The sequence below is a fragment of the Cervus elaphus genome, chromosome 14 (assembly GCF_910594005.1).
Source record: "Cervus elaphus chromosome 14, mCerEla1.1, whole genome shotgun sequence".
In the NCBI taxonomy this organism is placed as follows: Eukaryota; Metazoa; Chordata; class Mammalia; order Artiodactyla; family Cervidae; genus Cervus; species Cervus elaphus.
Genome location: NC_057828.1, coordinates 60,949,124 through 60,966,282, shown reverse-complemented (window position 1 = coordinate 60,966,282; position 17,159 = coordinate 60,949,124). Strand labels below are relative to the sequence as shown.

At 41.6% G+C, this 17,159-nt stretch overlaps 1 protein-coding gene across 1 annotated transcript in view; it reads left to right on the top strand.

The window, feature by feature from the left end:
* Positions 1-2,103: 2,103 nt before the first annotated feature.
* The window catches only part of SEC16B (SEC16 homolog B, endoplasmic reticulum export factor), a 63,293-nt gene continuing 48,237 nt past the window's right edge, over positions 2,104-17,159 (top strand). Inside the window, exon 1 of the mRNA XM_043923866.1 lies at positions 2,104-2,208. The gene's annotated coding sequence lies outside the window, so the exon portion shown is untranslated. The remainder of the gene's footprint in view (positions 2,209-17,159) is intronic.

Sequence of the window (17,159 nt, the reverse complement as noted above, 5' to 3'; positions counted from 1 at the left end):
GTAATTATGGGTGTCTTCTCTAGTTATGACAAATCAGGTTATGTATGATCTATTGTTAATATTTGCAGCATGGTGTTGTGAGATGATCTCTGAGAGCCAGAGTCCTAAGTTCTACGGTGTGACCTTGGGCAAGTTATTTAACCTCTCTCATCTCTAATTATTTCTATCTAAAATGATGAGGTTAATTCAAGATCATTTTAGGTTAAAGTTTTTTGGCCTCTACTTTGGATTATTTTTGTAATTGAAAGTAAGGAACAATATTTATTTTTAAAAAGTTATTTTCAAAATATTTCTATAATTAAAATATTTTATCTAAATCAGGTCTTTTTCTCATTTAAGTTTAAAATTGGGAGCTTCCCCCATTCCAGAGTAGTGAATATATACACACAGTATATACTTTCTGATTCATACACATACCTACTTAATACAGAGTCTTTATCGTGATGGGACATCTTGAATTTTCTATGATTGTACCAAATAAGAAAAAAAAACTCTGTGGTGTTTCCATATAAATAATTTTACATCCAAGTGCATTCACATACCTCATTTCATTTTAATTCAGAAAATGTGGCCAGTGAATACCTACTGACCTTGCCTGTAGTTTAATTATATAAGATATGTTGGTTGTTTGGTCACTGATCAATAAGAGCTTATTTCTCAATTTCTGGCTTTGTTGCTGAAAGCAGGGATTGACTGGTCAGTTCCAACTCCCTTTGCCTCAGTTGACATTTTCCCAGATGATTCCTGAGTCACCCCTAGAGGAACGGTCTGAGGCAGCATGGGTTACAGCTCTGTCACACCCGTGTGTGTGCACGTGCCACAGAGCCCCCTCACTCTGCACCACACATCACGGGAAGGTGTGAAGATATGAGCCCCCTCTGCTATCCATCTCAAAGGAGAGGAGGGCCAGTGAGGTCCGGGCTGCAATAGTGTTTTACATTTCTCTTTGGCATGGCCTGTCTGTTCCAGATAAGCACAAGAACATCTTCAGAATTCTTGAGTGTATTTGGAACATGAAGGAAAAAATCCAAATCTATTTAAGATTCAGCAGAGGGCTTCAGAAACAGAAGAGCTCAAGCAAGTTACCACTTGTCAATAATTTCTACATAACAGAAGCAGTTTTATTGTTTGTTCTGATTATATAAAGAAAATTTTTCTTTGAAAAAGATAGATACATGTAAAATTATAGAGAATAAAATAAAAATCATCTAGAAGCCCACCACCCTAAGATATCTAATTAACACTTTTGTTAACTTCCACACACTTCTCAATACATGCCATTTACGTACAGATACTTTTATATACATGGGATGTAATAAATGCTGTTTATTGTGAAGCCTTTTAAAAAAACCACATCCATCTCTGGTCATTGTCCATGTATCACTTCCCCCTCAAACAAAGCAAGTATTGTTAACAGCTGGGTATATATCTTTTGTATACTTTTATCTATATAGATATATAGTTATATATAACCACATATCATCATATATATGCATATATAATAGCATAGGGGATAGTAGTATACTTTTCACTCATTATATGTCATAGAAACCCCAAACAAAGTAACATTATACCTTTTTTATTTTGGCTCATTAATGTTTCATAGAAACCCCTTCAAATCAACTGGTATATCTCTAATTCATTATTTGTCATTAGATATCTGAATATTCCACAACTTAAATGTCTCATAATCCATTAAAAAATCTATTTATGAGCATTTACTTTTTCAGTTTTCTGCCATTCCAAGCTCACAATTTTTTTCAGCTCAGGCTCATAATTTTTTAACTTTCTAAAATCTATGATGCTGTCTACAAGTCTAAATTTTACTTTTTTCACTTGAATTTTTTTGGTCAGTTATTAACTTGCTGTCATGATTGTTTAGAAAGTCATCATAATATTTAGCTTTCTTTTGGAATTCTCATTTAGATACATGAAAGGGTCCTCAATTTCTTTCTGTAATTCTGTTGTAAAAGAGGTAGTGACCTCTTTTACCCAGACCTTCTCAATATGGTGGTCAGATCATGTTTCCAGCCTCAGGATCTACATGCAAATCATTCCGTCAGGAAACTGTTGCTGAAGCAGAAAGGTTCTGGGCAGCTGACGTGGCATCACAGCTTACAGTGTCTGCCAGTTGTGAGGAACTGCAGGCTGTCATGTTGGAATATAGCAGAAGCAGCAGCAGCAACTCCTGATTTAGGGGCAAAAGATGTAAGTACTTACTTTCACCATTAACCAATTAACACAAAGCAAACTCAAACTGAAGAATGCTGAGAGGGAATACAGTTCCCACTAGAGACCCTTTTAGAAGATTCATTTGAGAAACAGTTGGGCTTAACCAGAGTAGAAAGTTTTCAAGCCGGCACATGGTTTTCAGCAGAAGGGGAAACTCACAGGGTCTTGTTTGAAAAAACAAGCTTTAACTGTGGCTAACGCCCCTTTCAAGTCCTAACTCCTCCAAGGACCTGCATACTCTGGCAGGGGCTGTCCCCTGTGGGATAGAGTGCATTGCTAATGTGCAAAAAGGACATGTGATTTCAGCAAAGATAAAAATTTTAGGCAGGTTTGGTTATGGGAAGATCAAAGGAGGCTTAGCACTTACAGTGTTTGAGGGAGGGAGAGAGCCTGTTAAATATTTAAGGTGGATTCAAACTGGTGAAAGCTGACTTAGAGACAGCGGTGGAAACTTCTTATTCTTGAGCTATAGAGTTGACCAGGGGCGTGGGGCCTGCCAACCCGATGACAAATGAAGCCCTGGCGCGGATCCTTACCTTGAGCTGCTGTTCCCGAGACTTGCCACCCTGAAAATCATGTCTGGAGTTTCTGGTATTTTCAGAGTTTCTAAACCATATGTTTATATATTGGTGATTTTTTTTTTTCCCCTGTTGAGATCTTTTACTCTGATGTTCAGTTCTTTATAAAACCTCACAAAGGATCAGCAGCGGTCCACCCTAAGTGTGGTTAACTTACTAACAGGTATTTCTGATGGGTACCTCTATGCTGGGGGGCGCCTAAGTGAACAAGATGAAAGAGGTCTCTGGTCCAATAATGTTTGCTGCCCAGCAGGAAAAACAGATGTGATGAGAAGAGGGATGAACCGTGGGTGGGGAGCCAGGAGACCTGAATTCTGGGCAAACCATATGGCACTCTGGGCTGCAGTTTCTGTGCTATAAAATGAATGGGTGGGAGGGATAGCTGTCAGTAATTGATTCCTTATCTACTGGTAGTTCTCCCCTTGCTGAACAGCTTTTTACCCGACATTGAATTTGCTCCATGTCTTACTTGGGAATGAGTACTTTATTTATGAAATAGATTTCACATGTCATCAAGTAGGCTTTATCAAATTGTGATTTTATTTTTTAAAATAATTTTATTTATTTATTTATTTATGTTTTGGCTGTACTGGGTCTTCTTTGCTGCGTGGGCTTTTCTCCAGCTGCAGCAAGCTGGGCTCCTCTCTAGTTTGGATGTATCAGCTTCTCATGGTGCTGGCTTCTCTTGTTGCGGAGCAGGGGCTCTAGGGTGTGCCGGCTCAGTAGTTGTGGCTCCTGGGCTCTAGAGCAGAGACTCAACAGCTGGGGCACCCAGGCTTAGTTGTTCTGCAGCATGTGACCTCTTCCTGGATCAGGGATCAAACCCGTGTTTCCTGCATTGGCAGGCAAATTCTTTACCACTGAACCACTAGGGAAACCCAAATTGTGATTTTCTGTGACCTAAACTTGAAGGATCCTTTTTGGATGGGTGCACATATAGTATGATATTGGTAGGAGGAAAGATTGTTTCTGAAAAAGATGTCTTAAAGGTAGCGATTCCATACAGACTCATCTTAAATATCTATTTCCAAAAGGTTATCGATTGGAACTTTTCTAACTGCTGCTGACTTTTGAGGAGCAAAGACACAAGAGCCTGGCACTAAGGAAAATGAAATTTCTTAAAATAGGTGTGACCCACAGGCTACAGCTTGACAGAAATTAAATTGAATCAAGAACAAGTCAGGCTGTGTTTCCAATAGAATAGGGAAAAAAAAACCTACCACGAGTGACTGTGTGTTACATCCTCAGCTTCCTGAAACCCAGCACCATCAGCTCAGTCATTTTTAGCTTTGGAAATTGTGGGCGTCTCATTAACATGTTTTAATAGAATCTGAAGGATAAGATCAATTTCTTTAACATAACTAGTATGCATATGTCCCCCATCAGCCGTGTCTAGCACCCACCTGGGCATTTATACGTCCCTTGCTGCCTCCTGCCCTTCTCAGTGGCAGAAGTGTACTTCCTGACCCAAGTAATCCCTTCTCCTGGGCTATGAGCTCCATCCCTCTATGGCCTCCTAAGGGACCACATCCATCACTCATTTTCCTTGTTCCCCCATCTCTTTAGCTTCTCTTTTACACTGGCTTTCCAGTCCACCATAGGGAAAAACATGTTCAAGTGTCTCCCATTTTATACCAACCAAGCAGCCAGCTAATCAACAACCCTCTTTAATGTTCTACCCCTTTTCTCACCATTCCACGAACCCTATGGAATCCCATGGATACTTTCAAGTTCCTATGTAACTTGATCTCTTACTGATTTTATTCTCTTTACCTCTTCCTATGTCTTGATGCCTTGGTTTCCTTGATGCTGTTCCAACTCTGCCTTCTTAGTCTTCATGAACTTCTCTTTCTTTGCCTTTTACCCTTAATTCTTCATCTTATTTTTTATTTTAAAGTCTGTGCTGTTCCTTGATAATGTTATCATGTCCATGATTTTCATTATGACTTGTGTGCTGATAACACATAAATCAAAACATATACAAATCTTCAGGAAAGAAGCAACATATAAACAAATAATACCACCCACCACACATTGAGTCCCTGCAGACTTTTCTCAGGAGCTCGTGACTCATATTCACTGTCCGAGACAAGTATATTGGTACATACACTCCCTTGAAAGGGCATTATCTTCCTGTCTAATTGAATATGGTGTGTCACCAGAGCCTGTCCAGCTGGGCCTCCCCTCCATGCCTTTGAACTTACTGATTCCTCTTCTGGAACCACCCCCATGCCTCAATTTGCCTGATTAAGTCCTAATTATCCAATAAGGTTTAATGAGTTTTTTTCTTCCTCCTAAGAAGATTTGCTTGAGTTGGTTGCCCTTCAGTGATCATATAAGAAGCTATGTGATATTTATCACTTTCATCTAAGGTGATTATTTTGTCTGCCTTTCCAGTTGATAGTGAAAACCTAAAAAGCAGAATTATATCCTTATTCCTGTGTCCCTAATGTCTACAACAACATGAGGTACATACTAGTTATCCAAGAAACTGTTATAGATTGAATGAATGGTGGACCGATGGCTGCCTGCAGCTCCAGGTTGCTATTCTATCATCTCAGTCAATCCAGTGGGAAGACTTATTTCCCAGCAGTTCAAGCATAAGCTCTGGGAGCATGCTTTGTGGACATGTCCCTGGACATGTGCTAACTGCCAAATTAATCTTTTCAGGCAGGGAGCTGCAGGACTCTGTCAGGTATGAATTTTGTGTCCATTCTCAGAACAGGGATGGGATCAGTCCTATACATGCTATATAAGCTGAGAGGGGGCAGGGAAGCTTATCATAGAAAAACTAATGATTTATTAGCAGAAGCTGGAGGAAAGGAGGCAGGCAGGCAGTAGTAGCACATGTCTGCCACATTGTGTGCAAACAATCTGGATGCTAGGGACAGCTGGGGCTATGCTCTGCTCTGCATGCTGGCGGAGACAGCTAGGAGAGTCTCTTCAGTCTCAGCCCTCATCACTGCTGTCTTTATCCACTCAAGCTGCTATGATGTGATACCATAGACTGGCTAGCTTATAAACAACAGCAATTTATTTCTCATAGTTTTGGAGGCTGTCAAGCCGAAGGCTGAGGTGCTGGCAGGTTCAGGGTATGGGGAGGGCCTGCCTCCCGGTTCATAGATAGCTATCTTCTCACATCTTCTCACCTGTGTCTTCACAAAGGGCATGGGATCTCTCTAGGGTCTTTTTTATATGGACACTAATTTCATTTATGAGGACTCTGCTCTCTTGACCTAATCACCCCTCCTCCAAAGTCTCCACAAATATTCAGTCTGGGAATTAGGTTTCAACATACGAATTTTGGAGGGATACAAAAATTCAGTCTTAGCAACTCCTTTTGTGCATTCTAGGCTCCAACCACACTGAACGTAAAACCTACTGATTATGTACTAAATGTGCAGATCCTCCTTCAACTCTGAGCCCTTATCATATCCATCCTTTTGCTGGGAACACCTACTCTCCTGCTCTTCCTTCCCTTCTTCCAGGCTAACTGACTCACATCCTTCCTGAATGTGAGTCTTCCTTCATGTGGTCTTCAATGAGACTTCTCTCTTTGCTGGGAAGACTTCCCTGACTAGGTTGGGCACCTCTGCTGTGTGCTTCATCTGTTTCTTACTGCCATCCTCTCCTAGCGCTGATCGTTGGAGTTGCCTGTTACCTTGTTTGTAGTAAACTCCAAGGGGATAAAGACCAAACTTACTTGGTCACTTCCTGTGGCCTGCACTTAACACCTAAGACAGTGTGTGGCACATAGTAAAGACAGGATAAATGAAGTACTCAGCTTCTCACCCATTTCTTGGTTATTAAATAGGAACTGGGGTTTTCTTGGGGTTTTTATCTTCCACATAGTCCTGGGACTTAGCAGCTTTATTAGAGAAACTGTGGAAAGCCAGCTCATACAGGAGAAAATATTCTTATTACAGTGAATAATGAATCATATGTGTCTAAAATATCATTTACTGAATGAAGGAAATAATTTTTAAAAATCCTCCCGGGGTGAGGCTATATACCCCAGTCAGGTTCATTCAGTGACATCATCCATCTAGTGAATAACATTTGGACCAGCACTAGGACATGGTGTCACAGTGTCATGATGTCATGGATCACAGAGTATTGCATCCTTAGTGAAAAAAGAAGCATTCTTAGGAGGTTTGTACGGAAGTTATATCACAGAAGCAATGTTGAACAAGGCAGTAAGTATTTTCTCAGCATGCAGAGAATCTATAATATTCACATATGGACGGCTCCCAGAAAAAAATGAACTTTGGCCATCTCCCTTTCGATGACTACAGACATTTATTCTTAGAAAAGAAACTTCTCCATCAGCTCATCGTGTCCTTCAGTGTCCTCCAGAAACTGAAGTCTGAGCTTTGTTTTTTGGCATCAAAAGCGGCTCCTATGGAAATTGTCCTGATGTGCTAAATTCAGCATTAGAACAGCACTCCTGGGGATCTTGGCTATATCTGCAGTCACTTATTCCAGGCCGAGAGAACAAGAATGTGAGAACCATGAAAATACGTGTATGCACTCATGCTGTGCACACATGGGCTATTTCTATATGTGGAACAGTGGGCAGAGGAGTAGAACCAGCAAAATGGTATGCACCTTTACTGACTGACAAATGAGACAAGGAGGAAATACAGAAGTTAATCTTTGAGTTTCTATTTTTATGAATATGTATTCCTATATATATGTCAAGTTCAATGAGCCTATTTACAGTGACTGATAACTTTGAAGTTTATGGAATGGGTATTTAAATAATTGCAATTTTGTATTAAATATGCTTGCATGCGTGCTAAATTGCTTTAGTCGCATCTGACTCTTTGCCACCCCATGGACTGTAGCCCGCCAGACTCCTCTGTCCATGGGATTCTCCAGGCAAGGATACAAGAGTGGAATGCCATGTCCTCCTCCAGAGCATCTTCCCGACCCAGGAATCACACCTGTGTCTCATATCTCCTGCATTGGCAGGTGGATTCGTTACCACTAACACTGCCTGGGAAGCCCTGTATTAAATATATCACATGTTTTTTATGAACCAGTATGCTTTTCTGAACAAAGCCTTGACTAGAAGTCCTGTAATTGATTTTTTGCTACTTGATGACTGATACTGACACTGCGTGAGTTTGGTGAAATCTCTTACCTTTTCTGGACTCACTTTCATTGCCCCTAAATGGACAAACTCTGCCAATACCACTGGGTGATATAAATAAAGAACCAAGGATGCCTGTCTTGGGGGAAGACAAGCTATGGGGATTATGATGATGAGAGAGAGATCAGGAGAAAAATTAAAAGCAATAACCCAAGATTAGATTTGAAGCCAATAATAAAGATCAGCTAAGATAAAAGCTATGAACTACTATGATAAGAGAACCTAAGAATTTACACCTGAGCAGCCCAGAAGGGAACTCTCCTGCTATGACCTTTTACACGAGAACACTGGCAATAAGCACTGGTGGACACTTCCTATGTGCAGGCACTGTGCCAAGTGCTTTTCCTAGCTCGTGCACTCATCTGGCATCAAATAGTCATTGAGCACCTCCTACATGCCATGAAAAGTACATTGTCTTACTCATTCTACAACAACCTTGTGAAGATATTCATTATTATACAATCACTTAACAAATAAGAACACTCAGCCTGAGTGGTTAAGTATCCTACTTGAAGTCTCACAGTTATTCAGGGGAGGCTCTGGGACTTGAATCCAATTCACACTGCAAAGCCTGAGCCCTTAACCATCATATTGTATCGTACTCATGAGCTTTGCCTACAGTTTAGATTGTCACACCTTTAACAGCAGGTAAGGAACCTGGAATACAGAGAGGCAGAGACTTATGGCAAACCTCTATTTAACAGGCACTGTTGTGTTTTGCCATATATGATTTCAGTCTATCTGCATCACAGCCCTGAGAGGTACTTTTTCAGTGCAGTTCAGTTCAGTCTCTGTCGTGTCTGACTCTTTGCGACCCATTTCCTGCTGCACTCCAGGCTTCCCTGTCCATCACCAACTCCCAGAGTTTACTCAAACTCATGTCCATTGAGTCGGTGATGCCATCTAACCATCTCATCCTTTGTAGTCCCTTTCTCCTCTCGCCTTCAATCTTTCCCAGCATCAGGGTCTTTTCAAATGAGTCAGTTCTTTGCATCAGGTTGCCAAAGTATCAGAGTTTCAGCTTCAACATCAGACCTTCCAATGATTATTCAGGACTGTTGGACAGGGAGGCCTGGCGTGCTGCGGTTCATGGGGTCGCTGAGAGTCAGACATGACCGAGCAACTGAACTGAACTGATTTCCTTTAGGATGGACTGGTTGGATCTCCTTGCAGTCCAAAGGACTCTCAAGAGTCTTTTCCAACACCACAGTTCAAAAGCATCAATTCTTCAGTGCTCAGCTTTCTTTATAGTCCAACTCTCACATCCAGACATGACTACTGGAAAAACCATAGCCTTGACTAGACGGACATTTGTTGGCAAAGTAATGTCTCTGCTTTTTATTATGTTGTCTAGATTGGTCATAACTTTTCTTCCAAGGAGCAAGCGTCTTTTAATTTCATGGCTGCAGTCACCATCTGCAGTGATTTCGGAGCCCCCAAAAATAAAGTCTGTCACTGTTTCCACTGTTTCCCCATTCATTTACCATGAAGTGATGGGACCAGATGCCATGATCTTAGTTTTCTGAATGTTGAGTTTTAAGCCAACTTTTTCACTCTCCTGTTTCAAGAGGCTCTTTAGTTCTTTGCTTTCTGCCATAAGGGTGGTATTATCTGCATATCTGAGGTTATTGATATATCTACTGGCAATTCCAGCTTGATTGATTCCAGCTTGTGCTTCATCCAGCCCATCGTTTCTCATGATGTACTCTGCATAAAAGTTAAATAAGCATGGTGACAATATACAGCTTTGACGTACTCCTTTCCCTATTTGGAACCAGTCTATTTTTCCATGTCCAGTTCTAACTGTTGCTTCCTGACCTGCATACAGGTTTCTCAAGAGGCAGGTGAGGTGGTCTGGTACTCCCATCTCTTTCAGAATTTTCCACAGTTTATTGTGATCCACATAGTCAAGGGCTTTGGCATAGTCAATAAAGCAGAAATAGATGTTTTTCTGGAACTCTCTTGCTTTTTTTGAAGATCCAGCGGATGTTGACAATTTGATCTCTGGTTCCTCTGCCTTTTCTAAAACCAGCTTGAACATCTGGAAGTTCACGGTTCACATACTGCTGAAGCCTGGCTTGGAGAATTTTGAACATTACTTTACTAGCATGTGAGATGAGTGCAATTGTGCGGTAGTTTGAGCATTCTTTGACATTGCCTTTCTTTGGTACTTTTTAGACTTTATTTTAAAAATGAGGAGACTGGGGCTGATAAAGTTGGAATGATGGTTTTCCAAAGGCACATGGCTGAGAAGTGGCGATGTTAAAACTAAATCCAGATTTCAATTCCTATTTCCTTTCCCCTGTGCCCTTACTACTTCCCAAAGTGACTGAGGGAAGGAAATTGCACAAGGAAACATAAATGGGATTGGGGCTGTGAAGCCGGGAGAGAAGAAGGCGGCTAAGTGGCATGACACTTCCCCCTATTTGAAGAGTTTAAGTGAGTTTGAATCACGTATGTGTGTTACCATCCAGGAAGAGTATCTTTATTTTTGAAAATATTTATTTATTTGGCCACATCAGCTCTTAGTTGCACAGGCTCAGTAGTTGCAGACTGCAGCCTTAGTTGCCCTGTGGCATGTGGGATCTTAGTTCTCCACCCAGAGATTGAACCCACGTCCCCTGCTTTGGAAGGCAGATTTTTAACCACTGGACTACCAGGGAAGCCCAAAAGGAGAATATCTTAACTCTAAAATATTGAGGTGTGTTTCTATAAGGAGTCTGAGGACTTACCAACTGGAGAACAAACACTTCCTGCCCCAGGTAAAGGAAGAGAGTCACTGGCCACCTAGGTACTCTATAGAGTCTTATGTAAGAGAGGATTTTTTATCCAGCAGTGGAAAGCTTGGAGTGCTACAGGTCTGGAAATCAATGAGCTGTATGCCTTGGCCTGAGTCTCTCTGGCTTAGACACTGCATCACCTGCACAGATGGATTCCTTCCAGAGATTCTTCCCAGCTCATCAGTTATGTGTCCAAATGTCTGCTCTTGTTCAAATGTGTCTCTCAAACATTTCCATCAAATGGCAGGCAGTGACTCCTGGGGATGCAAGGTATGTGTATGTGAACATGTGTCTCTGTGGGATGTGTGTGTACCTGTCTCAGTGCAAGTGTGAAATTTTTTTGAAGTTTTTCATGTTTTGTTGTGAAAAGTAATACAGATTTGAGTTTTGTTCCATTATATTCCATATTACAATATTTTTGTTTGTTAAAAATTAAGGTAATATTTTAATTTCCTTATAAAATAAAATTAGTGCTGATCCTGAGGCATCCTGACAGTGGATACAAGTTGTCCAGTGTGAGAAGCATAGGACTGCATCATCATGAAGTTTCTAATTCTGATGTTCTTACCTTAACCCATTGTTTTATGTCATATGTAGTTGTGTAACATAGTCTCTCAATTTTTCCCTGATCTCATGGTTCATTGGGGACACTGGGTTAAACGTTGGGGAGAAGCTGTGGATTTCAGAGCAGTAATGGATAACCAATTAATTCCTGACTGATGACTTGTACGGAACGCTTCCTGAGCACTTTATAGCATTTTCAGGGAAATGGTAACAGTTAACATTTATTGAGCATTTAGTATACATCATGTTTGTAGTTTTTTAATCTAAAAATGTACCCTTAAATTATAGCTCTCTGAGAAAGGTTCTGTTATTATTGCTCCCATCTTATAGAGCAAGAAAAGAAGATATAGAATAACTTGCCTAAGTTCACACAACTAGCAGATAGTGGAGCTGAAATTCATACTCAGCTTTATCCTGCCTATTTCCAGTTGGCTTAGGGGGCTTGGAGGACTCTCCCAGCATTTATAGCCTTTTATTTCATTTAGCAGGTGCGTGAGTCATCTTTGTCTGATGGAAGCTTGATGTGGGGTTAAAAGTCAGAGCAGTGTCCATCTGCCACCCCACTCATCCAGGTTCAGGGGGCATCGATAAAAAGGGAAGGGTGAGGAGAGGAGAGAGTGAGGCCCCTCTCCTTCACTTCTAGGGTAAGAGCAACAGTCCCAGGATTGGCATGGGTAGCTCATGGTGTCTGTGCCAGGTTAATTGTCTCTGGCCCTTATACCAGGTTTTCTTGGCACACGTCCTTGCTAATAATGGGACTGCTGACAGGCATGTGCTGCTATGCCTCTCACCTGCCACCCAACCCTCCTGAAGAAGGAGGTTAAACCCTTGGTTGCCAGGCCCTGGCTGAGGCCATGAACTCCATATCTCCAAGGCAGGCTCTAGGGGCTGGCTTTGCTGGAGTCCAGAGGCTGCTCTGTGCTAAACCTTCCCCTCCTCGCCTTGCCCCCGACTCCTTCCTGGAGCCAGAGCTATGAGATGCTAGCTGTCTAAAAAGCACTTCATTGTATCAGATGTTTTTGGAAAGTCTGGGGTAGGCATTATCCAGTCATTCCCCTTTAACTGAAGTTTTACATTTTGAATCATGATTGAATGTTTTTCTTTTGCTGTCTTATTGGAGAAGCCTCTTTTTTTTTTTTTTTTTTTGGAGAAGCCTCTTATGTATTTCTAGGCACCTCACTTTAACAAGGTATGCAGAGAATTTGTGTTTCTGTCTCATTTATGCCCTATATGGCACCCCTTCAATCACTCTTCAGTCAGTCCCCTTAACTCACTGCCTTAACATTCCCTTTTACTTTCCCTAGGAACTCTCTATCAGAGTTTAATTCTATACTTAGGCTGGGAAAACTACTGGATACAATCTGCAGCCAAGACTGTTGCTGCTATACATTTCAGAGGTCCGTTCATTTATAAATAAAGTCTTTATTGAGCTTTTGTCACACACCAGATGCTGTGCTAGGCCCAGTGGTCATAGCATGGACAAAACCACAGATGCTCAATATCCTCATGGAGCTTCAGATCCATCTAAGGGTCCAATAACAGCCGCATTTCCTGCCTACTGGTTCCTCTGAGGACATGTTCCTGGTTAAAGCCCACTCTTGTTTTCCACATTGGACAATCCAAACCATCACCACATTTCTCAAGTTTATCACTAAAAGCTCACTTTGATCTCTAGCAGTCTACTCTGCAGAGAAGTCTTAGTACCCAGTCCCTTTTTGAACAGACTTGCCTCCATCCAAGCCTATCTTCACTGCCTTTATCTCTTTCTTGGAGGAAGAAATGCCCTTTCTCTTAGCTAGGCTTAACGTTATTTCTATACTTCAATGCAATCAGCCTCTTTTGAGATTTATTCCTTCAGTAATTGTATTTCATTTCTGTATCTCCAATCTCCATATGAATCAGCATATAACCTTTTTAATCTTGTCTATGCTAAGCCAGTTCTTCAGTCCTGAGTGCTTCAAGTAGTCCTGGCTATTGTCCCCTTTTCTTCATACCCAGGCTTCTCAAAAGAGTAATTCTTACTGTCTCCTTTTCTTACTTTCCATTTGCAGCACAAGTGATTTCTGTATCTAATTCCTTGCACCGTTGACTATAGTTCCAAGGAAATTGTTTAGGTCATGATCATCAAACCTCCTTATTGGTAAAACCAGTGTAGGGAGAATACTTTCACTGTTGCCTCTTTCAACGTCTCTCCTACATTTGGCATTGTCGATGACTCTCCCATTTCTGAAGCCATCACCTCCCCTGGCTTCTGAGACACCATTCTCTCCTAGTTTTCAGCCCACCTTCATTAATGTCTTTCACAGGCTCCTCCTTCTGTGTCCAGCTTTTCAATATCTACTGCTTCAATGGACTGAAAACTTCTTTAGGGAAAGGATTATGTTATTAATTTCAGTGTCCCCCGTGCAAGTGACAATGCTGGGCATAGAGTGAGTGTTCAATAAAGATCTGTTTAGTGAATGTATGACTTCCAGAATCATCTTTTCAGAGGAGCAGACAGCACAGCCAACCAATCTTGGAAGCTTTGGGGACTTACTGCTGCATTTTAGCAACTTGGGTAAATAATTAATTACTGCTATGAGAGTACCACACTTGGATACAGAACTGATTAAAAATCATGTTAGTTGATTTTGTCTTTGAAAATAAGTTTATTGTAGAAAAGTTAGAAAATACGAATAGCCAGGAGAAAAAAATGAAATCATCCATAGACCCATTACCCAGACAAATAATTACCAGTCATCTGTTGACATAAGGCCTCTCAGTTCGTTTCGTAAAGTTTTACTTTCAGTAAAGAAATGGGGTCAAGCCTGGAGAATATCTCAGCTACTGAGCTGGCCTTTGCAAAGCTCACCAGTCATTAAATCCTAGTGTTCAGGGATTCATGGCAAACCTGACCTGGATCTAGGTGGGTGTTCACGTCTAGCAGCACTATTCCGGTGGGAAGAGATTAACTGCATTATTAGCAGTGATGATGCTTTTGTTAGATAGATGTCACACTAGGGTATTTGCACCTGATTGAAGCAAGATCCTCTTAGTGATCTGGTATCTGGAGAGGAAGGCTGAGAAAGGTAATTCATAACAATTGGCAATTGACCAGGGCTCCATTTCCAGGGCTTGACTTTCCTGGTGGCTCAGACAGTAAATCGTCTGCCTACAATGCAGGAGACCCGGGTTCAATCCCTGGGTTGGGAAGATCCTCTGGAGAAGGAAATGGCAACCCACTCCAGTACTCTTGCCTGGAAAATCCCATGGACGGAGGAGCCTGGTAGGCTACAGTCCATGTGGTTGCAAAGAGTTGGACACGACTGAGCGAATTCACTTTCACTCTTCTTTCCAGTTCCAGTGGACAGTTGGCATGCAGAGTAGGAATTGGGCAAAAGGACAGGACACTTGGGGAAGGGAAAAATGTTAAGACTATAACTGTTTCAGCATATGAGAGCCTATGGGATCATGTGAGGGCACTGTGATCAGGACTTGAGGTGACAAGACCAATTTTAGCCCAACTCCTGTTGGGGATGAGCTGCTAATGTACTGTCAAACTGAGTGAATTTTGTTAGAAACCAGGAAGACTTGAGCTGCCAGGTTGAAAGACTTAGTAACTGTTGATTTACAGGGCTAGGAAAGGCAGGGACTGATAAATCCCAAACCTTTTGGAGTGCTGAAACCCCATACAATCTGTCTCATTTCATGACCCATATAACTGTGGTATGCCATATGTCGATATAAAATAATTAAAGCTAATTAAAATTAATTTTGGTTGGTGAGTATTTGAAGAGTTTCATAATAACTCTTGAGATGACTGGAGATGCTTTGGGATGTCACAAAAGGAGCATTTGCAATAACGGGGCTAGATGTTTAACCCAGATGTGTGAGATGAAAGCTAGAAACAATGACAATTCTGTGGTTGAAAGAACACTGGAATAGGAGTTAGGAGTTGTAATCATTGTGCTGGGAAAGTGATTATCTGAAAACAACAACAACCTGGTTTTGCAGCACTTGCCAGTTTCTGTGCTGTAAATACCCCCACTGTGGTGGATTTCAAATTATCGACAGTTTTACTGTTGGCTCACATAATTCTTGAATAATTAATAATCACACTTTGGTAAGCCCAATGCAAGTCCAGTACATCTAGATCATCTTAACTGGGCTTCTAGCTAGCTTTGTGATGTTGACTAAATCACTTTATCTCTCTGGATCTGGTTTTATCACCAACCAAATGAAGTTGCTAAAATAATCTGTAAGGTCTTCCAAAGTTAACATTTCAGTGACAGAGCTGTGTTATAGGGCAGGGCTGTGCTGTGCTGTGCTTAGTCGCTCGGTCATGTCCAATTCTTTGCGACCCCATGGACTTAGCCCTCCAGGCACCTCTGTCCTTGGGGATTCTCCAGACAAGACTACTGGAGTGGGTTGCCATGCCCTCCTCCAGGGGATCTTCCCAACCCAGGGATCTAACCCAAGTCTCCCGCATTGCAGGAGGATTCTTTACTGTCTGGGCCACCAGGGAAGCCCAAGAATACTGGAGTGGGTAGCCTAGACCTTCTCCAGGGGGTCTTCTTGACCCAGGAATTGAACTGGGGTCTCCTGCATTGCAGGCAGATGCTTTACCAGCTGAGCTACCAGGGAAGCCCTTGGGGGCAGAGCTAACATCATGTTATAAGCCAAAAGAGATGTTATTGTGAGATATTGGGACACATAATTTGACATCTGAGCCTGTGTTGTAATCAACCATGTTCTGATTCCTGTGGTCATTGTGTGTGTCCTTTTCCAGTACCTCTTCCCTGGAGGATTAAAAATGACAGTGCGGTTATTAGTGAGCCAAGCCTCAAAGCCTACCAGTGGGGTAAGAAACCACGACCCAGAGTCAGAGAATTCTACATTCAGCTGTCATGTCCTCGGAGTCAGTTGAAGGGCTGTGGCCAAAGCTTTTTCTTAAAAAATTAATTAATGAATTAGGCTCTGTCAGGTCTTGGTTTCAGCATGTAGGATCTTCCTTGTGGTGCACGGACTCCCTAGTTGTGGCACTCGGGTCCAGAATGTGTGGGCTCAGTTGCTCCGTGGCCTGTGGGATCTTAGTTCCCTAACCAGCAATTGAACCCTTGTTTCCTGCCTTGCAAGATGGCTTCTCAACCACTGGACCACCATGGAAGTCCTCTGTGTCATAATCTTATAGCTTAGGTACCTTAGCCTATCTGATCGTGTGATCAACCGTGGACCATTAGTCCAGGCCTTCCCTGGACTAATAAACAGCATGACAGGTTAATTTGCTCATAGATTTTTGATGACAAGGACTCGTGTCCTTCATATTTATGTGTGTCAAATCCTGGCACACAATAAGGACTCAGTAAGTGTTTGTTGAAAGAAAGGATAAACATCTGAGCCTTTTTAGAGCAAATTCTGAGTTTGATTTGTATTTTCTCCCAGCTCTTTTGAGATATAATTGATGTATAACATTGTACAAATTTAAGGTAGACAGCATGATGATTTGCTAAATTTTAAAATATTAATTCAAGAGTAGACATGAGCTTCTTTGTGTTCACCTGAAGAAATTTATTTTTCAAACAAGATAAATTATGTTCTTGTTGTAATAGAAACTTCTCAGTGCCTTCAATTTAGTATTGAGCATTTAAATTTGCCTTCCATCTAGATAACACAATTGATGCACAATCAGAATCCAATGGAGAGAAATTTGAATGAGAAAAACCTAAACCAGGCATTTACTACCCACCAGTGAATACTCTGAGGGTGCTCCAGTAGCTCAGATGGTAAAGAATTTGCCTGCAATGCAGGAGACCTGGGTTTGGTCTCTGGGTTGGGAAGATCCCATGAGAAGGAAATGGCAACCCACTCCAG